General features: G+C 41.7%; 1 protein-coding gene across 4 annotated transcripts in view; it reads right to left on the reverse strand.

Moving 5' to 3' along the window:
• Window positions 1–22,594, reverse strand: part of CRH (corticotropin releasing hormone) — a 248,080-nt gene that overhangs the window by 14,063 nt on the left and 211,423 nt on the right. The window contains exon 5 of one of the 4 annotated variants that reach the window (XR_010345559.1): window positions 16,814–19,733. The exons of the other annotated variants lie outside the window; for them this stretch is intronic. The gene's annotated coding sequence lies outside the window, so the exon portion shown is untranslated. Of the gene's footprint in view, window positions 1–16,813; window positions 19,734–22,594 lie in introns of those variants that run through there. 4 annotated transcript variants of the gene reach the window in all.

Genomic DNA, 22,594 nt, shown 5'->3' on the forward strand with positions numbered 1-22,594 from the left:
AGCCCTTCAGCCTTTTCTCTCAGATTTTTAAAGTTTACACCCTTCGAGCACTTACAAACAGTGTGTCACTCCACTGGTTTTAATTTAGAAAATGCACAAATACATTTACTTGGCTTTTGGAGTGCTTTTTTAAGAGCCACCTTCCTGGGCCCTTGGATTTTTCATAAATGGGGAAAGATAAGGTTTTTCACCAAACTGCCTGAGTCTGAGTGGTTTGGATTTCTTTAAAAGAGCTGGTGTTTCCTTCCTGCTGTCATTTCCGCATTTAATCATGAGGACAGCTCCTGATCAAAGAGCATTGTACTGGTGGGGCACCCATTCTCCCACATATGGGCTGACCCCTGGGACAGAGTGAGTGAGGTGAGCCTGGTCAGGATGGGGTTGGGAACACCAAGCAAGAGATGGCTCAGCGCAGGGCCCTTGTGTCCACGCAAGTTTCATTCGCATCCCCAAAGCAGTGTCGAGCCCCTGAAGCCACATCAACTTTCCAATACTAAGCCCCTAGGTTCTTTGAGCAACGCAGTAGCCTAAGAACCAAGAAGAAGATGAAGAATAAACATTAACAATGGCTGAAAATTGGGGCTTTAGGTTTTTTATGAAATGCAAAAATGCCAATCAATCACATTTGTATCTGCTGGGGTTTTATCAGAAATCTTCTAGGGGAACTGTGATGGTCAATCTTGAGTGTTAACTTGATTGGATTGAAGGATGCAAAGTACTGTTTCTGGGTGTGTCTGTGAGGCTGTTGCCAAAGGAAGTAACATTTGAGTCAGGGGACTGGGAGAGGAAGACCCACCCTCAATCTGGGCGGGCACCGTCTAATCAGCTGCCAGTGTGGCTAGAATAAAACAGGCAGAAGAAGTTGGAAGGACTAGACTTGTTGAGTCTTCTGGCCTTCACTTTTCCCCCGTGCTGGATGCTTTCTGCCATTGAACATCAGACTCCAAGTTCTTCAGCTTTTGACTCTTGGACTTACACCAGTGATTTGCCAGGGACTCTCAGATCTTTGGCCACAGACTGAAGGCTGCACTGTCAGCTTCCCTACTTTTGAGGTTTTGGGACTCAGACAGGCTTCTTTGCTGCTCAGCTTGCAGATGGCCTATTGTGGGACTTCACCTTGTGATCGTGTGAGTCAATACACCTAACAAACTCCCCTTCACATATACATCTATCCTATTACTTCTGTTCCTCTGGAGAACCCTGACCAATACAGGAACTAAAAGGGGCTAAGCGGGTTCTCAGAACTAACCACTGAGACTTTTCCTCTGGGAACTTTGGGGCACTTTAGCTCCTTCTCTTTTGGTCAAAAAAAGTGCAAACATGGCTTCTCTTGTTTATGATTCTTCCAGAAGCTTTATGTTTTTTGGTGTTTTGGTTTTTTTTAAAATCTATCATTCTTTCTTCTGGAACTCTGCTAGGAAGTAGAAGTAATTATCCACATTCCACAGAGAAAGAAGTGGAGCTCAGAATGGGTAAGTAACTTGACTGATGTCTCCCAGCTGATATGTGGAGGGGTGCTGGGTTTCCCAAAGAGCTCCTCCGTTCCCTTTCTCTCGTTCTTCTCACTCTGGGGAGGGTGGGACAGCATCACATGGTTTTGAAGGGAGAACCCCATATGTATGCCATGCTCCCAGCTTGTTTCTTCCCTCAGCACTAACTACAAGGTGTGACGATGAAGAATACTGACTGTTTATGCTCACGTTGTTCAAGAGAAGCCTAAATCAGTAGGCTCAGTCACAGCATCCCTGGAAACTTACCTGAGCATTATCCATAGTAATTCTTCTGTTTGCTGCTGGTTTTCCTTCATCAGTTTTAATCCTTACACCTCTTCTGTATAAACCATACTCAACATCTATTCTGACCATCCTTAGTGGGGCCATTCCCAGGAGCAGGTTACAACCTACTAACAAATGTGCTTATGCAGATCCTCAGAATAGAGTCAAACCTCCCCACATCTTCAGACCTGGGAAAGATTTGCAATTTTTCGTTCTATAATGGATGCTATAAGTTGATGTTGATGCTTCACATCAGTTTCCAAATTAATATTTGCTATATGGAGGGCTGCTAATTAATATGAACCTTTGCTGAAGTTTCAGATCAGCTGTCTGAAATGGAAAGAAGGTAGAAAGCAACTTGCAAATTCTGTGCATAATAAGGTGAGGAATAAGCTCACATAATGAAGTAAACAATTATGCAACATTTGCATGATTCCTTTTTCTTCCAACACAAGACAAGACACAGGGAGCTGATTAGCATTCATCCTTTGCTGTGAGTCTTGCTTCTTATTTCTCCACCATTTGGAAGGATTCTCAATGCCAAGCACAGGTAACACTGTTTTGCCAAAATTTTCTTATATTATCCAAGGGACTGATGGGCAGCAAAGGTTACCTTGCCAAACTCAACCTGACACAGGTGACTTCTGTTTCTGTAACTGCCCCTTAGCTGATACACCTGTGTCCAGAGAAAGCCCCCCCCACCGCCCGCCTCCGCTAATTTAGGCTCTGATCTCTGAGTGCCAATCAGTCAGAGAGCACTGAAAACAGTTATTACTCAACCCTGACATCTACTGAGGATCTACTAGGCCCTAGAGCCTCTGCTAGAGGTGAAGATAAAAATAAACAGGTGACTGTCCTGCTGCCTTTGAGGTATTCACTCCCCACATTAAAGACAACATTTATGGTGAGCGCTCTGCATGTACAGAGGAGGGAGTCTACCTCTTGTGGGGGAAGGAGGAAGGGTTCAACAAGAGCTCCCAGAGGAGGCAATATCTGCCATGAGACTGGAAAGAGGATCAGAAGCTGGCCAACGAGCCATGGAAGGGGGCTCATTCTAGACAGGGGGCTCCCAACATAAAGAGGCAAAGCTGTGAGTAAGTTCCCAGTGCTTCAGAAACTACAGGTAGTTTCCTAGAGTCTATGTTGGCGCACACAAAGGAAAGCCCTCACAGGCAAAGCTAGACAAGTCAGTAAAGGCCTGCTCCTGAGCCTGAGATGTGGTTCTGGGTGGATAGAGAGTCAATGAGGGCTTTTAACAGGGAAAAGACATGGGAGGATGTATACTCAAGCTACTTGGGCTAAATGGACACGTGAAATAAAGATGATAATGAGCATGTTGGGTGTGTACCTTGTGCCAGGCACAGTGCTGGGATGGCAAGGACACAGACACCAGTCAGAGATTTTCCAACCAAGTTGGGTCAGCAGGGAGCAGCCCAAGGTGCCGAAGAAGCTGTCAAACAGCGTGGTTAACAGCCCCTGGCCTTCCCGGATCCAGATCCCAGCTCTGCGGGTTGTTAGTTGTGTGGCTACGCAGCTCAGGGAACTTCTCTGTGTCTCAGTTTCTTCATCAGTGAAATGAGGAAGACAGGACCTACCTCATAGAGGTATTGTTGTGAGGATTAAATGAGTAGATGTATGTGATGTCCTTACTTTTGTTTCTGGGAGAGTTAAGTGATTTCTAAGTGTAGCTCACAGTATCTGAACAATGGTAAGGACTAAAGACAGCCAGAACTTCAAGACATGTTAAAAACAAAAAGAGGCAGGAGGTGAAGCAGAGGAAGATGTCCAAACGAAGCCCCCTGTTTTGTCTTGGGCATCGAGGCAGATGGTGGACATAGAAGGAGAGCAGTTTGGGATGGGGAGATGATGGGATTTGTTTAGGAAATGTTGAGACTGAAGAGCCTATGAAATATTCAAGTAGAAATGTTCAACCAGCAGCTCTATGTAGGAATGTGAGCTCTGGAGAGCAGTTGGGACAAGATTTGAGAACTGGAATTCTCAACAAGAAGTTGAATCCATGGCTCTGATGGACCTAGATGGAGTGGGGTAAGAGAAGAGGACCGGGGAGGGGGATGGGGCAGGAGCCCAGGGAAAGCCCAGATTTAAAGGGTGGCCAGGGGAAGAGGGGATCATGGGGGAGACTAAGAAGTGGGAGTTCAAGAGCAGGTAGGAAAATCAAGAAAGAATGGTATTATGAGGCCAGGGGATGAGGGTGGATCATTTAAGGTCAGGAGTTCAGGACCAGCCTGGGCAACATGGTGATACCCCATCTCTACTAAAAATATAAAATTAGCTGGGCATGGTGGCACGCACCTATAATCCCAGCTACTTGGGAGGCTGAGGCAGGAGAACCACTTAAACCAGGGAGGCAGAGGTTGCAGTGAGCTGAGATAGCACCATTGCACTCCAGCCTGGGCAACAGAGTGAGACTCTGTCTCAAAAAAAAATTAAATTAAATTAATGAAAAGTAAAATGCTGTATAGAAGGACTGTGATAAAAGGATTAAGAGACGTTATCCATTGAATCTAGCAAGATAGAAACTTTGGTGACTGTATCAGTAAGAGTCCAGTTAGCAAAACAGAAATCACGCTAGTTATTTCAACAGGAAAAGTTTAATATAAGGAATTGGGTAAACCAAGGGTTGCAAAACTGAAAAGCAAAAGGGAAAATTGAGAAAGCACAGAGGTTATAACTGCAAGAGGCAACTACCTCCCCAGGGTCAGAAAAACAAAGAGAAGCAATTGGAGTCACCAAAACCCAGATCCTGGCTTTAGCCTCTGAAGAAGGGACGCTGCCCAAGTTGTGCTAATCCCCTATGGAGCTCAGAGAGGGGACCTCATGGAGCTGGGACTCAGGGGAGGGAGGCTGCTCAGCTGGAGCTGGAGCCTCAGAAGCGTGGACAATGAGCCCAGCAGAGCAGGAGCTGGAACCTCTGACAAAGAGGGCATGAGAGTGTTTCTGGAGGCGCTGGTAGAAGCAGGAGGACAATCCTGGAGCTTTCAACAAGGAAATGACATGGGAGTGTGTGCATTCTAGAAAACAACAACAATGTGAACCACAAGCAAACAGAGACGAGCACCTCTTCCCACCTCCTCCTGCATCTTCTATGCTCTAGACACTGTGCTAGATGCTGAAGATAAAAATGAACCAGGCCAGGGATGGTGGCTCATGCCTGTAATCCCAGCACTTTGGGAGGCCTAGGCAGGCAGAACATCCTGGCCAACATGGTAAAACTCCATCTCTACTAAAAAAATTTAAAAAGTAGCTGCGCATAGTGGGGTGTGCCTGTAATCTCAGCTATTCAAGAGGCTGAGGCAGGAGAATCACTTGAACTCAGGAGGTGGAGGTTGCAGTGAGCCAAGATTGCACCACTGCACTCCAGCCTGACAATAGAGCTAGACCCCATCTCAAAAAAAAAAAAAAAAAAAAAAAGAACCAGTAAACTCCCTGTTGCCCTTAAAGTATTCACAACCACTGGCTTTATAATGGGCACAGGTGACCCTTGCCAGTCTAGTTTTAATGGTTTAGAGGGAAGCCATCTAGCAATGGGTTGAGAAGCTGAAATGGACACAGAAAATAGCAACCCACTTTTTCAAAAATTTTTCTGTGAAGGAGAGACGAGAACAAAGTAGGAGGAGGATATAGATGCAGTGCTGGGGAGGCATTTGTTTTCTTGTTAATTTAAGAAGTGAGACTCTACAGCAAGTTTCGACCTGAGCCCACAGAAAGGTGAGAACTACACACTGAGGAGTGAAAGTGTCTGAAGGAGATGGAATGCTGGAAGCCAGTGCTTCCGGAAGGGTTAAGCACTTTGTAACTACAATTCTCATTATCTGAACTATGGTAAGGGCTGGAGGCAGAGTCAGAGCTTCAAGAAGGAATTGGCTGACACAGAAGCAAGAATATGGATTCTTCTGAGAGGTAAAGAAGGATGTTTCACAAAAGCACCCACCTTGTAGGTGGCGATGTGTTGATGTCCTGGGTCTAATACAAAGTGATCCCAATAGAAAGTTCCTCTCATCTCCAGTCTGGGAAATCTTTGGGTCTTCACTCAGATCTTCACTCGGGCCTTCCCTGACCACCCTCTCAAAAATTGTCACCCGCTTTCTCCAGCACACTTGAACTCTCCTTTTCTGCTTGTTCTCCTTGGCACTCACATATTATCTCACTGAATTATCTGATTTCTTGTTATATTCTACCATAAGACATAAGCTCCATAAAGGCAGGGATTTTTGTCTGTTTTGTTCACTGTTGTAACTGGACTTAAATGCTGCTTGGCGCAAAGTAGACATTCAATAACTATATGTTGAATGCCTGATGAATGAAATCCTCATGTAAGTACTATTGAAACAAAGAATAGGGTACATCTACCAGTCAACTAGCATTCAGAAACTACCTGCTGGGCCTATGGGTGATACTGAAAAGAAAACAAAAATTATATCATTGAATTTTTAGTATTTGAAGAAACAAAGAAAAGAGCCCACGTGGTAAGAAGACGACTTAAGAAGTCTTACCACATAAGACGACTTACCAAATGAGCCCATGTGGTAAGAAGAGTGTGCATGAACACACACTCACACTCACACACCATTGTAAGGCTTGTCCTTGTCCTAAGAGTTTAATAGATTTTTTTTTTAAATAATGAATACATGAATGAATGAAATCACTATTTTATCTGTAATCATTTAAGAGAGGATGGAGCATAATAGCCACTCACTCAACCCTCCCAGTTTAAAACATTTATTAATATTGGAGTTTATTTTTTAAAGAAATCCAAAAACTTAGGGTTAAATGTTCCCCCAAAAGCTTTAACTGTTGCCTGGGTTTAGTATTTTTCAGAATTCAATAAATTTTAGGGAACTTCTTTCCTTTAAAAAGAGGAAAACTCTGAAGAAAATAGCCATGTTACCAATGTCATTACACAGAAGCCACAGAGTCAAGTTAGTGGCTATGGCCCTGGACTGGGTGCCAATTGAACTGAGTTTCAATCCTGCCTTTTTGTTTTTTGTTTTTTTACTATTATTAAATGCAACTGTATGCAAATTGCTTCTTCTTCCTGAGTCTCCATTTTCTCATTTATAATTTGGGGATTGGGGTATAGGGTTTTTATTTAAATATAGTGTATTAGCCATCTATACATCCATATTTATATGCCTTCTTAAGATCCCTCTAAAATATTTTTAAAACCATAGGCTAAGCTCTTTAACCATAAGAACCCATTGTGGGTGCAGGACATCAGTACATTTCCAGGGTGGAAGACATTGGGTCATTGGGCAGATGGTGACTGATCAAACAAGGCGGAGGAAGCCACAGGAGATAGTAACAAAGAATGAAATACAGTCATCCACCTTACTGAGCCTTGGAAAAACTTGGGTTCTGGAACACCAGTTATAATTAAGCGTTGGAGCAAGTCACAGATTGATTCTGGACTGGCATGATTTTTTTCCATGTTCAGGGGACATTTGTCAATGTTTGGAAGCATCTTTGAGTATCATGACTGGGAGGTGCTCCTGACGCCTTGGGGTTAGAAGCCAGAGATGCTGCTAAACATCCTACCATGCACAGGACAGCCCCCTTGGCAAAGAGTTACGCAGCTCAAAATGTCAAAAATACCAAAGTTAAGAAACTCCACTCTACACCCAAGAGTTGATTTCCCACTCTCAAACCCTGTCCATATTTGAAGACTAACAGATATCCATCTACCTCACTGTTGTGGGCTGAATTTTTCTCCTCAAAATTCATATGTTGAAGACCTAATCCCCAGTACCTCAGAATGTGACCGTATTTAGAGATGGGGCCATTAAAAAAGTACTTAAGTTAAAATGAGACCTTTAGAGTCAGCCCTTATCTAATCTGACTGGCGTCCTTATAAGAAGAGGAGATTAGGACACACAGAGAGACACCAGGGATGCACATACACAGAGAAAAGGTTGCACAGAACACAGAGAGACACCAGGGATGCACATACACAGAGAAAAGGTTGCACAGAACACAGAGAGACACCAGGGATACACATACACAGAGAAAAGGTTGCACAGAACACAGAGAGAGGCAGCCGTCTGCAAACCACAGAGGGAGGCCTCAGAAGAAATCAACCCTGCCAACACTTCAATCTTCAACTTCCAGGCTCCAGAACTGTGAGAAAATTAATTTAATTTTCTTTAATACTTTATTATAACAGCCCAAGAAAACTAATACACCCACGATGCAAGTAATGAGAGGGCTCTTCAAAGAAATAGGATGACCACAAAGAAAAGACTTCCAATATGGTAATTATGAGTCCCCAGAATTATTGCCCACTTCCCTATATCACATTATAGGGAACTGCCAGCCTACAATCACTGTTCTCCAGGCCCCTGCCTCACACACACACAACACACAGCTCAAGATCAGCTTATTGTCTGGCTCCTAAATGTGACATAATAGCAAAAGATCTCTGAGAAACATCTACAACACAAAAGAGAGAAATTAAGATTAACAAGCAGCATATGCAACACTGGAAAGAACAGATATAATTTGGAAACACAATTTAACCTTTAAAAACTCTGTAATAAATATTCCTAAAATGAGTAGTAAAAAAAATTATTGCATCAACAAAGTACTAGTTAACAAGGAAAAACTATTGAAAACTAAATATACAAGCCTGAAATTCTAATAGTAGGTAAAATATAATAAATCCAATATTGTAGAACAAAGGCAAGAAGATGTAAGAAAATGAGAAAGGTAAGATGTGTGGAGGATCAGTTCAAGAGGCCCCACATCTGATCAATAGGAGTGACAAAAAGAGAAAACAAAAAGAAAGAAATCAAAGAATCATCACAAAGGGTTGTCCCAGAGTCAAAGGACATGAGTATCCAAATTAAGAAGCCAATCAAGTACCCAAGTGCTCAAGTTGATAACTCACATATGTGCATACACATACACACACACACACACACACACACACACACACACATACACATCTAGACCCATCATTACAAAACTTCAATACATCTATAATAGAGAGAAGATACTAAGAAGATTTAGCAGGAAAGATAGAAATTTCCTATGAAAACCAAGAACTTCAACCAGCATCAGATCTCATAATCAGCCACACTAGGTCAGAGAAGATGTATTCTGCACATGAAGTTGTCCAGATGCCCCAGGAGTTTTGAGATTCATGCCTTGTGTGGTTGGCTCAAGGTCCTTGGCCAGGCCCTGATTCCAGGAAGGATTCCTGACAAGTGAATCCTTCCTGCTGCCCAGTGCCATATTTATTTCAAAGAATCCTGTGACACTGGGTGGCCAAAATGGCAGTGGCATGATGATTTTAAGTGACTTTCAAATACATCACACCCAGGACAAGTTCAGTGCTCTGGGTACTGATGATGGTCCATCACTGACCCTTGGCCTGAACTACATGGGTGGGACTCTAGGTCAGCTCTCATCTGGATTTGCTCTGTGGTTTGACCTCTGATCTTCAGCACCCAAGTCCAGCTGTGGTGGCAACATGCATCCTTTACTCCATTTGACTCCACCACTGATACTCAGGGTGGTAATCCCACTTCCCCATTCATCTAACAGGCAGTCTTTTGACAGTGGCTATGCCTTTGTCTACCCAGTTCTTTCAAGATTTTTGCTCTGCAACAGCAAGGGTCTCTTCCAATTGATGTCCTCCCCTGCCTCCACGAATGTGGTGATGTCATGCATTCCTGGATCAGCTGAAGCCATTCCGGATGACAGACAGATGTTCCTTGTGCCAATAAGGCTGCTCTTCTCATTCCTTTAGTCCTCTCCACTGGTGGCAGTGAGTGGAAGGCAGGAGTGCAGTTAACATGGAAAGAATCACTGTCTAGGAATGTAGTAATTATAGCATAGAGTTCAAGAGAAGACAGTTGGAAGACATGTTTAGACTATAAAATCCTGAATAGTAAATTCAACATAACCAGAAAGCTAATTATTGTTCACATTTTCTCACATACTCTGGATAAGACTTGCATTTTTGGTCATCATCAATGAAGCACAGCAACAACTTTTGAGAAAGTCATTGGAAGCCAGTATTCATGATGCAGTATCATCTGTAATAATACAACCAGACTTCAATAAATGGTATTGCAAAAGCAGTACAGATCTATATTGTTCATTGTAAACAAGTTCCCAAGAACTTGGAATTGTGAGTAATGAGAGTATTGCTACTTTTCTTCATGATTAGAGATATGGAATTAGCTAACAACACAGAGATAGTGCCTGGACACTATGAAGAAAGAATCTTCACATGCACTGATTAAGTAATAACTATATGTAAGTACCTCATCTCTATCCATTATTCTGAATGATTTTCAATAAAATACTCTATCCTACATGGGCCCATGAATTTTATAATACTTTCTTAGTCAAATTATTTATTTTGAAAAAGGTCACACACACAAAAATATTTATCTGAGGCCCCACACATCTAGAAGCCACCCTGTTGTTGGGGAATTATTTAAGGATGTGCCTCAGCACAGCAAGTAAATCAAGAAAACAGAAGTCTTGGGATCCAGGAAACGGGAGATTCAACCAGAAAAGCAGAAAAGACAAATCTCAAGATAAAAAATATAAACCCTAGTCTAGAAATCAACCAGTGTTGATCAGAAGAGAAGAACAGAGCTTCTGGGGTAGAGTAGAGAGTTCCTGGGGAATAGAGAGTTCCCGCTCTTGGGAGTTCCAAGGTCAAGCTCCTAAACCTTAAATAATAGCTAATATAATTTTAATATTTTGAAGTAGGCAAATAAGAGCAAAATTGCTATGAAGAAAAAGACAATTAGAAACTCTTGGGAAAACAAAATGCTATGCAAAAAAGGAAATTAATCATTGTCTTCCACTTGATTCTACAGTAAACCACATTTACTTAACTGCTCTTAGGTAAACACTGTTTATAGATTTTAACCTTTTATACACAACATATAAACAAGGCATGAGACACAATTCTGGTCATAAATAAAATGTAAATGTCATCAACTTTAGCAACAGAGAGGTAAAAATTCAAATGACAAAGACTGGGCAGTGGGAAGTAGGGAGGAGGGGTGAAGGAAAGGGTGGATGGCCTCATCTTTCAAAGTCGTGAAAATCAAGGATTCATATAAGTGTGAAATCAAGGATTACAGCCTGCTGGCAAATGTAGAAATAAAATTATATATGTTTTAAAGTTATAAAGTTATCCCATGAAGAAACTAAAGGTAGTGATAAGACTATATTGGGAGGATGGGTAGAGAAATGGTGAGTGTAATGAACTAAATACTCATATATTAGAGCAGTAGATACTAAATAATGCATAAAATTGAATTCATTGAATTCATCAGGATACCACCTTCTAGGGAGTGGGATTTGAGACACAGTGGGGTAGGAAACTGTTACTTTTCATTATAAATATTTGATTTTAAAAGTATATACAGACATTTCTTTCATAAAATTAAATTTTAAATATGCTTTTAAAAAAAAAACCTAAAATATGGTGACTGTACAAGATTATTTTTAAGGTTCCTTTTATATCTAAAATTCATAGAAAGTGCTCCCAAAGCTTAGTCTCTCTGGAGAAACCCTGGAACTTTTCCCTTCTGAAAGTCTGGTATATATTCAAGCTGACTATCTGATCAGAAGCCAGTTCATGCCACTAGGAACCTCACAAACACCATTTTGATAAATGTCAAATTTTCACTCCTGACCTTATTTTATCTTCTCTACAGCCCTCTGAAGCAATTATTATGATCATCTGTATTTCAAAGATGAGATTCAATGAGACTAAATTAATTGTCCTGAATGACATGAGTTTTAAATTGTTAGAATGAGATTAAATTCATGGCCTCTCCATGCTAAGCCCTTTTCTCTCCCACCATGTTATGCTTTTTTGTTGAGCAGAATGAGAAAGTAAGAAAAATCATCTGCCCAAGAGCCAATCCTTCAGTAAGATGTCTATATGAATGCACTGCCCTGAGGTTATAGGGTAGCTCCTTTGGGAATCTGATGGAGCAGGCTGGCAAACTATAGCCTCCTTTTCCACTTGGACACATGAACAACACACTCCACCAAGGCTGTGAGGCCCATAAGGATCTGGAAAGACTCATCCTAAGTGATTGGCACCAGCACAGTGCGCAGCATCCAAAGGGCACTGGGTAAGACCGTTTGGACCCCAACTAAGCACTGTTTCTTATGTTTGACCCATTCTCATTCTTGACATCTTTTGCAAGTCCCAAGTCATGATAAGATACTCCTGCATTTCTCTCTCGTGCTGCAATGAGAATGCTTTCAGCACAGGCAGCTATTCAGAGTGGGAACTCCAGGAACACTGAGATGCCACTCACGCCTGCCAAAGACAACTCCCAGTATCTGTCTTCCCAGGATGTGTGTCCACTCGAGTTACCTGCACCAAACTCATGCATGGTGCTGTTGGGCTGCAGAGTTTCTAAAGAAGTTCTTTACTGGAAATAAAATCACAGAGTCCTTGACCTGCAGAAACTCCATGAAACACTGGACAGAGCTTACATACATTTTCCCTGAAAATATTACTTATTCCAAGTGGCTCTGCCACAGGGGTAATTGCAGCCTCATAGCAACCTTGTGAAGTCAGTGTGGTCCCCCTGGTTTCCACATGGTCCTTCTGTCTTCCTTTTCCCTCCTGCGATGCTGGCTGCTCAGAGATGTACTTCATGGATCTCCCTCAGGTGGGCCAGAACAACATTGCCTCCTCAGATCTCTTCCTTCTTTCTCCTTGTCGCAGAGCTATGTTTAGGAGACAGGCCAGTGACTTGATTACCAACAACACCAGATGGTACGTATTGATGTATTTCCCCTCCCGATAACATGTTTGCATTTTGCAGGTGGTCTCTGTTGCCTAAATTTAAAGGCTTGGCAAATGGAGGAATGTGTGGGCCCTATGTGACATACGCCTCTTAGAAGTCCCACAGTTAATTGCCCTGCTGTAGAAATATGGAACACTTTCCTTTATTCACCTATATACTTCTCAATATTATATTTTAATGTCATTTTAGTTTTATAGTCAAGTATCATTGGTCATAGTATGATGCACTTTCTCAAAAATATACTGTTCAGTAAAATAAACTCAGAGTAATGATAGAAATCACCTCCTAACTCTGTAGAAATACATATGTACAAAGTTTCATTGATATGTAGACTTCTATTTTTAATTCATGTTGGTTTTAATATTCAAAAGAGACATAAAGGAAACACCTTTAAAGGCTCAAAGTCATACTTAAGAAAAATAAGAAATAAAAAGGTAGCAAAATAAGTATGAAGAAAAGAGCAATTACATATAAATCATCTAAAATCTATTTTTATATTAGACTCATATATTCTAAATAAGAAAAAAACTACAATGCTTTAAATAAACACATAGGCTTTCTCCTTTCCATGGGTAAAATATATAACTTAGCCTAAATTTCTTGAATGGATATGCAATAAACTATTTATAACATCTTCCCTGTCCTACTTAACTTATGACTAATCCTAAACAATTCGAGAGTCAGATGGTTGAGTATTTAAAGAAGCAAACATCTCAAATAAACAGAGGGTCATTTCTACCTGAAATCCGGAGTCCCACATCCCACATAACTATGGGGCCACTTGGCAATAGCTACAAATGGAAGCTGCAAAAGAAATTCTGCAGAATCCTGCAGCCTAGAGGTTAGGAAAGATGAGGGTCCCTTAATATCTGAATAGTGTAGTCAGCTGTTGGGGGCAAGGAGGACTCCCCAGGTACCTGTAATAGTTTCAAAAGCAATTTTCAGATTCATGAAATTTTTCCATGTGGACCCTCCTCTGGAAAATTGGAAAATAAAAACCTACACCGACTCACCACTGATTCTTTGTGATGCCCACATCACTAAAATCTCTAATATACATCTTTTTCTAAAGATAAATCTTTTTCTAAAGCAAGGCTGGGTCTGCCCCCAAAGGCTATCATTTCACTAACATTTAAAAATATTTTCTCTACATTCTCAGGCAGTGTTCAAAATCGGCCTGATATATATAGAGCCTCCTTTGTGGAATAACAAAATTATTTTTATCATTTTCTGATTCTCAAAAATCTGACCTGCCACCAAAGAACTTCTAAAAATATCAGGATGATAATGATATCCTTCGTCATACCCTACTGGCTTACGGCTGCATTTGTAGGGCTGGGTTTTTATTTATTTTCTGAGGGTCCTCTCTGATCACAGCACTCATCATTTCATTGCTTCAAGAAGATGTGAGACAGAGCAGCTATCTTGGGAAGGTGGTAGATTTTGTTTCCACCTTTAAAGACAAGGTGTTTTTGTGCAACATTCAGTTCAATTCACTCTCTGCCTATCTTTTAAATCCCATATTTTTTGTTGGAAGTATATTGGAATAGATCCTAGAAAACATGCTGACCGAGGAGAAGGATTTTGTTTTTTTCCCACAGCCGATTCAATTCAGCAGCAGCATTACTGAGTGCCTACCATGTGCCAGGAATATAAAGATGAATAGAATATTCTTTGCCCTCAAATAGCTCACAGCTTACAGGATAGACAGTCTGTTAAGAAATAACCAAGTACCCTGTGAGAAGAGCTATAGAAGATTTCTAGGGTTGGCCCCCCTTTTTAAAAATGGACTTTAAAAAGGCCTTACAGTCTTACTGCTGTTTGTATAAACTTACAATAATGGGAACACCAACAAGGGAGCTACAAATACTGTCTAGATAAATCGGAAATGTAATGGGAAACCAAAGATATTTTCAAGACAGATCCCAACAATTTCTTGCTCAGAGATTGTGTCCCATTCTTGATATATCTGGGGTTGAAAAAAAAAAACCTTTTTTTTAGAGAACTGTAAGCAGCATCTGCTCCTTGGGTAGAATTTAGAATGTATCCTTAGGGATATATTGGTTTTCGTGGGTCTTTTTCAGTCATGTGTAGATAGAAGTACCTACTCACTGGCCTAGCAGAAGTCCTGGACAGAAGGCAGTTTCCAACAGCAGATGCTTCACCTGGAGAAGGTTCACTACTCTAGCAGTGACAAATTCTCTCTTCAGATTGGGCATGCTGTCAACTGTTGTATTGTCTATCATGTCATCAATGGGTGTTTCCTTCTTTTGGCTGTAGATTTGGGGGGGATAAGATGAATAAGACTTCCATGCATGAAGAAACTTGGACCCTTGTTCCAGTGGCAGGAGGCTGGGGCCAGAGGAGAGAGGGAACCCAAGAGCATTGTCTTTAAAGGGACATGATGATAGAATTCAGGAATAGTGATACATGGTATCTTGGTTTAGGTTTTCCTTTCCTTCATAGCGAAATTTGTTAAACAGCATTAACTCTTGTTGTGTTGGTAAGCACTGGAGAATAAATAGCAAGTGCTGTATTCATGCTTTGGAGTAAAACAGACTTTAAGAAGGCTGAAAAGTTCTAGCTTTAGTCAGGAGAGATCACAAAGAAGCTGGGAGCAGCAGAGCAGAGCAGGAAGGCACATGTAATAACCAGAATGGACTTAGGGAACATGTGCGCCCTCTCTGAGCATTCTCAGGAATATTTAGGGAAGGAGCTGGGATGACCCATTGGCCTCAATCAGTTGGATATTAAAAGAAAGAGGTGCTGTTCCCCAACCTCTCCCAACTCTGACACATGCCTTCACATTGCAAAGGTTAAAAGAACTTTAGAATCTCCATTTTTCAAGAAACAACAACAGTTCTGGGTTTTGAAGAATGAGTAGATGTTCACTGGGCAGAAGAGAGAAACAAATGAGTAAAGACTTTTAGGGAAAAACAAGCACACGCTGGAATGGCTAAAGCAAAAATCTCAACCGAGTGTCATGACTCATGGATCTGTTTCCTATTCTAAGCCTTTCCAAGGTTCCACGTCCAGATTGCCTTGCTTTCCTCTCTTGCCAGCATGTCCCGTATGCAGACAAGCAGCTTTCTACTGTCCCTAGTTGGCTAAACATGTTCCCAGCCTTCCATTTTATTTTTCCACCTTCCAAAAGTTTGGGTTTTTCTTTCATCATATCTCCCCTCTCTTGTTCTAGGTTCATGTATTTTAAATTCTTTTACTGTGAGGTTTTGGTCAGAAGTGGAGATAAATGCATGTGTTCAATCTGTGGTCTCCTCTCCCAGTTATATTTTATTTATCCATTCATTGTTGTTCCACCTAATGAAGAATAGCATGACACCAGGATCTTGCTTAGAAGTAGCACTCAAACCCTTAAAAGGCTTGTAAAGTCACAGACCCTCACTCAGGGTTGCAATGAGCTGTAAAGGTCAACCTGCCTAAGCTCCCATCAGAAGTTTAATTCTGGAAACTGCTTCGCTTGCTTGGTATATATTTAACCTGCTGAGTGAAAATGTCAAAAAGCCGTGTTATTATTTTGCTTATCATCATTAATCATATTTAGTAATTATCAAAATAGCTGCTACTTATGATGCACCTTCCATGAGCACCTCCCTGTGCCGAGGGGCATTTACGCCTCCCAACAATTCTACGAGGGAGGTGTTATTCCACTCTCTCCAGCCCCTGTTTTGCAGAGAAGGAAACTGGGGTTTAGCTCAGGTTTAACTCACTTCCCAGTCGCCTGTAGTTTGTCCATGGCAGGCAGAGACTAGTTTTAGACCACTGTCAAGTTCCAATGCTTATCCTCTCAGCTGTGATGGTTTCCAGATTTAGGACTATGTGACTCTGAAAGAACTGCATTGTTCTGCAGAGTGGCTGGCAGGTGCTTTCTTCTTTTCTCCACTGACAGCTTTAGTCGCTGATGTTGTTGCCATTGCCTACATTTGAATCCTCAGGGGTATGACCCAATGTAGTCAGGCTGACTTCTGTCTGCTACCCAGATGACTTTTTTTTTCAATTGATATAAACTTAGGAAACAAAAAATAACCTTAAAATTTATTTTGACCAAACAATGAAGGTAAATATGTTGTCAAAATGATGTACAGTGCACTTCTAGGTAGTCTATAAATGGCACTGCATTGATTACCCATTGCATCCATCATATCAAATCACCATTGTTAATGCATTGAGTACAGTTGAATTACATGTTGACCAAACAAAAAATTTCAGGTTTGGTGAGGTTTTTATTGGTAAAATAACCACATACTTTTTCCTGTCAACAATTTCAGTGGTTGAGGGTCCACTGTTAAAATAGGCAGATAAGGAGAAACTACCCCTAACCCCAGATAAGACAGGGCTGAGTCACAGCTCTGTGCTTGCTGTGACTTTTGAGCAATTCACCTAACTTCTCTGAGCCACTATTTCAAAACATGTAAGAAAGAACCCTAACACAAAATAGTATTTTGCATGCAACTGAGGTGTGGTGCATAGTGTATAAGTGGTCAGCACAGAGTTGCAGCTTAACAAAAGCATGTTTACCATCTTTATCCAAGAGTCTGCAGCAAGTGTTGAAGAAATGCTTTTGGAATAGATTAGATAATGGGAGATAGACATTGAGAATAAATATAAGCAAACAGAAGAGCTTGGATGCCTGAAATCTCATGTATTTCTAAAGTATCTCCAAGATTCCCAGGGTTGGCCCCTCTAGTTCTGACAGCTATACGAGTCATGAGAGTGGACTTGGAAACTCAGAATTGCCAGCCCATTTAACTGTGTCTTGATCCACAATGTTGTGTGTGGCACACAGTGTTGCCTGTGACTTCCTGCACCTCCATCGCTGCTAGGTGCAAACCCTGCTCAGCAAAACTATGAGCATGCACAATTCAGAAGATATGAGAATCATCTCTTGGAGTCACTGTGAGGGTCTTCTGAGGATAAGCAACACCATGGGAAAGGCAACTTACTGAAGTAAATATTACAGTCTCCTAATGTCTAAAGTCAGCTAGACATACATTTAAATCCAAGCAGAAAGTCTCTGAAAGGTTTGTCTCTAACCTAGGTCTTCCAACATTAGAAGAACTTCAGGGAGAAAACAGGACATTTGACTCTCTTGAGTATTTTGGAATCAAGGCAGAGACTTAGGGTAGCATTGGGGGTCCCATGAAGAATTGAATATCTAGGCTTAAATTTATAAATGCTCCCCAGTACCCACTAGGGCCCAATACTCCAAGAATGGCTCAGGGCATGACTAGCTTCCCCATGGTCATTTCAGATTGTTGCAGGCTCCTTAGAAGTCCCTGGTGTCCAAGTCTTAGTCCTACAATGGATGCTGATATGGTTCAACATCCTGGATTCATGGAGAGAGGAGGGCATGTGGCAAAATACATTTGACTTATATTATTTCTTTCCTTATTATCCCCTCAATTGTCCTTATCCTAGAGACATGTATCTCTCAGTAAAGAAGTCATTCTGACTCTCAAAGACTCCCACAGAAAGTGGGTTCCTAGTATGGCACCATGGACAGGTTCCTTAGTGGGCTGAGAGCTGAGATGGAGCTCCAGGCCCAGATGGAGCCTGTCACTGATGGAATACATTAGTCAAGTTACTTCATCCCTCTGGGCATCCACTTTTTTGTTGTTTAATTTTTTTAAAACTTCTTCAGTGAGAGCAGGGGCCTTGCTTATCTCCATGTGGGATTGGATCATGTCTCCGAGCCCTTCTAATTCCAATTATCTGTGATGTTTCTATAAATCTAACAGGAGTGAGCTGAGCTAATAGAATCATATGACTAATAGGAAACACTTCATAGTTAATATTACAATCAAATACTTCGGTTTTCTCTGCTGAGTATTTGATGAAACCATGAATTATAGGCTTGGATTTCTGGATCCTGTCTGTGTTGTACATATCAGAAAAATGTTGAGAGCTCTAGCCTTTAAGCTGTTGAAAAGACGTATTTCTCATAATCTAAATAGCTTTGACACTATGCACCACAGTCTGACAATTAAATTTATCTTTCTCTCTCTCCCTGATTTCAATCAGTTGATATGCCACATTGAAACTTGAACCATTCTGATGTGAAGACATCTCTTTTCTCCCATCAGAACCCAAAAAGCTGTCAGTGCCAGTTTCCTCATTAGTAACCAATCTGCTTGCCTAGACGGCACCTCACAGTTTGTATCCAGTGAAAATCCTGCTCCCTGAGAACAGAGGAGCAAACACAGCTGAGAAATGGAGTCAAGGTTTGCAGATGACCCCGGCGGCTGAAATTAAATGTGCTGCTCACCTCATCAAGACGAGGGAAGTGAGTGCTGTTGAGGCTTAAGAGAAGTGTTCTGATCAGTGATATGTGCACAGTGCGTAAAGAACGTTATCCATGGCTGATTCAAGGAATCAGTCAGCTCAAGCCTTAGCTTATGACTGCTTTTTCCCTGCATTAGATGCTCTTTTGAATCAGTACAAGCAATGCAGTCTTCTCCAGCATAGCTGCTGCCACCTCAAAGTAACTCATGAACCCCATTCCTTTTCTACCATTACATGGGAAACACACAGTATACACTAGCATCCTAATCTTCCACGCTAGCTTACTGCAGGGTGCAAGAGGCTCTCTAGAAACTTACTCTATATTCCTCCAAAAAACTGTAAGGCCCTTGAGCAAATGAACCTCAAGGAAATCTGCTGAAAGTGGTTTGTCACAAAAGACAAAGGACCCCCAAGACAGATGGCCGTTAGTCCCAATAGAGGAAGTCAAACAAAGAGGGCACCAAAAGAAAAAAAGGGTTTGCACAGAATTCCATGTGAATATCTTAGTAATGGTCATGGAAGTGAGCAATGGAAGGTGGAACAAAAATTCTGGAATTCTGGAAGATCCCAGACAGAGAGAGCTCTGGATCTGAAGGGAAGGGAGGTGACTGGAAATCTGCAGAGCCCACTTTTTTGCAGGCATCATAATGATCTCTTCAACCTCCTCTGCTCCAGCTGATGTAGCCAGTGGTTCTTCTGCTCTGCAGTCTGAGGTCCCTTCAAAGAGATGAGTGAGCAATACTCTGCCTTCAAAGGCTCCTTTATTCCTTTTTTCTCTCTTTAAACAGGGATCAGAGTTGAATGACCTTTTTGGAGGTTTAGATGATAGCACCCCACTTTACTGTAAAAGAAAAAAAAAAGAAAGCAAGAAAATAATTTGTTGCATTAAAATATATAACCAGGGAGACCAAGCGAGTGGGTCATTTGAGGGCATGAGCACTGTAAGCCTCAACAAGAAGAATGCTTACTGTGTGTCCTCTGAATACCTGAATACTGTCTTTTGTCAAGCCTGGTGGTTATTTGAATGCAAATACTTTATTTTTAATTTTTTACTGAAGAAGCATAGGGAAAAGTGCTCACATAAGTGTATAGCCTCACACAATGAGCACATTCAGGCAACCGGCATCCAGAAACAGAAAGACACAGGAAGACCCTTCCCCTAACCTCCTCCAGGCACTCGGCCCCTGAAGAATAACTATTATCTGGCCTTATAAAAGCATATATTAATTTTGCTTTCTTTGTGTCTGATATAGCTGAAATGGCAAGTGTAATCTCGTGTCTGTATTATTTTCCTCATCATTGTGGGATTCATCCACATTGTTTTGCGTAGCTTATATCAATCTCCTCGCTGCACATATCGCAGTGAATATGCCATGATGTATTCATTCTGCAGCTGAAGGGCATCTCGTTAGCTTCCAGCTGGGGGCTATTTCGAATAGTGCTGCCATGAATGTCTTGATACATGTTTTTGACACACATAAGTAGTAAGTCATATTTTTTAGTAATACCTGATGTATTAGTTCATTCTCATGCTGCTAACAAAGACATACCTGAGACTGGGTAATTTATAAAGGAAAGAGGTTTAATTGACTCATATTTCAGCATGGCTTGGGAGGCCTCAGGAAACTTAGTCATGGCAGAAGGGTAAGCAAACACGTCCTTCTTCACATTGTGGCAGTAAAGAAAGGTGCTGAGCAAAAGGGGACAAGCCCCTTATAAAACCGTCAGATCCTGTGAGAACTCACTATCACGGGAACAGCATGAGAGTAACCACCCCTATGATTATATTACCTCCTACCAGGTCCCTCCCGTGACATATGGGGATTATGGGAATTACAATTCAAGATGAGATTTGGGTGGGGACACAGCCGAACCATATGACCTGGCCTGAAAGAAGATGCTTATATATTTTTCTGTTTTCCAGGTCCCATTTTTGGAAGCTCAGTAGGAAAGCCTGTGTTGAATGTATTTCAGAATCTATCAGGAAAAAAATAGGAAAATAAAATGATTTGATACTAACATAATCTCTCCACAATATTTTGGCAGTTTGTTCTCCAAAATCAAGCAGCAACGACTAAGCTTACATGGCAGCTCTGATTTTCATAGCTGTGGAACCGCCACATTCTCACCTGACAGCCTCTTCCCGCCTCCCAGCAATGACTTGTAATCACCTCAGTCATACTATTTTCAGCTCGTATAAAATTCTTTCTTTTTTTCAAAAACACCTTTTTCCCAGTCTAATCTTAAAAATTCTTGGTCAACATGGTGAAACCCCGTCTCTACTAATACAAAAAAAAATTAGCTGGGCACGGTGGCGCGTGCCTGTAATCCCAGCTACTCAGGAGGCTGAGGCAGGAGAATTGCCTGAACCCAGGAGGCGGAGGTTGCGGTGAGCCGAGATCGCGCCATTGCACTCCAGCCTGGGTATCAAGAGCGAAACTCCGTCTCAAAAAAAAAAAAAAAAAAAAAAAAAAAAAAATTCTCTGGTGACTTGAAAATTAAAATATAAAGATACACTAGTTCAGCCTAGTATCCTGTTTTCAAAATGACACTGAAAAATGTTTTATGGGAATGAGGGAGAGAAAAACCTTTCTATTTCCTCAGAGGAGATCCTGTATCCTGTATTTTCATATGGAAATCAAAATGAGCTAATTTTTTTAAAAAAGCTGTTCCCAGGCTGTGTGGTGGGAAGAGTTGGAGGTAAAGAGTGGAGTAAAACATGGCCCCCAAATTCTTTACCACCCCTTCCACCAAGAGATAGAATCTGGGTGACACATGACAGCTTGACCAATTGAGAAGCACAGACAAGGCACTGTGTGGCTTCAAGCCTGGCTCTGAGAGGGCCACACAGCTCCCTCTCAGAATCCAGCCGCCATGCTGTGGGATGCCCGAGTCATGTGGGGAGGCCACATGGAGAGGCCAGGTGTAGGCTTTAGTCGACATTCTCAGCTGAGACTGGCCTTTTAGTTATCCCAGCTATTATGAGTTGAATTGTGTCCCCGAAACTGATATGGTGAAGCCTAACCTCCAGTCCCTCAGAATGCACCTAATTTGGAAATAAAGTCATTGCAGATATAACTACTTAAGATGAGGTCACACTGCAGTAGAGTGGGTCCTTGAGTTGTCCTTACAGAAGAGACACATGACTGTAAGACACAGACACACAAAGACAGCCATGTGAAGATGGAGGCAGAGACAGAATGATGCTGCCTTGAGCCAGGGGACACCTGTGGCTACCAGAAGCTGGATGAGGCAAGGAAGGATCCTCCTCTAGAGGCTTTGGAGGGGCATGGAATGGCCATTGTGTTGATTTTGGACTGTGAGAGAACACATTTCTGTTGTTTCAAGCCATTCAGTTTATAGCATGTTGTTAGCAGCCTTGGAAAATGAATACCCCAGTCCAGATGCCAAATGTGAGAGTAATGCCAGCCCCAGCTGACCAAGTCTTCCCAGATGAAGACCCAGCACTGGCGAACAAACAAGCCATCCCCATTTGGCCCTGCCTCAATTCCTGTCCCAGAGAATGAGTGAGCATGATACAGTGGTAGTCATTTTATGCTTCTAAGTTTGGGGTGGTTTGACCTGCCCTGATAGTAAGTGGAGAAGAAGCCATCACAGTTTCAGACCCAGGTGCCTTGGTCTACGCTACACAAGGAGCAGACCAGTCATCTCTGCTCTGAAAGTGTGCTGAGCCTTAGTGTC

Source organism: Aotus nancymaae, unplaced genomic scaffold (genome assembly GCF_030222135.1).
Source record: "Aotus nancymaae isolate 86718 unplaced genomic scaffold, 86718_ANA_hifiasm-v0.15.2.pri h1tg000036l, whole genome shotgun sequence".
Taxonomy (NCBI): Eukaryota; Metazoa; Chordata; class Mammalia; order Primates; family Aotidae; genus Aotus; species Aotus nancymaae.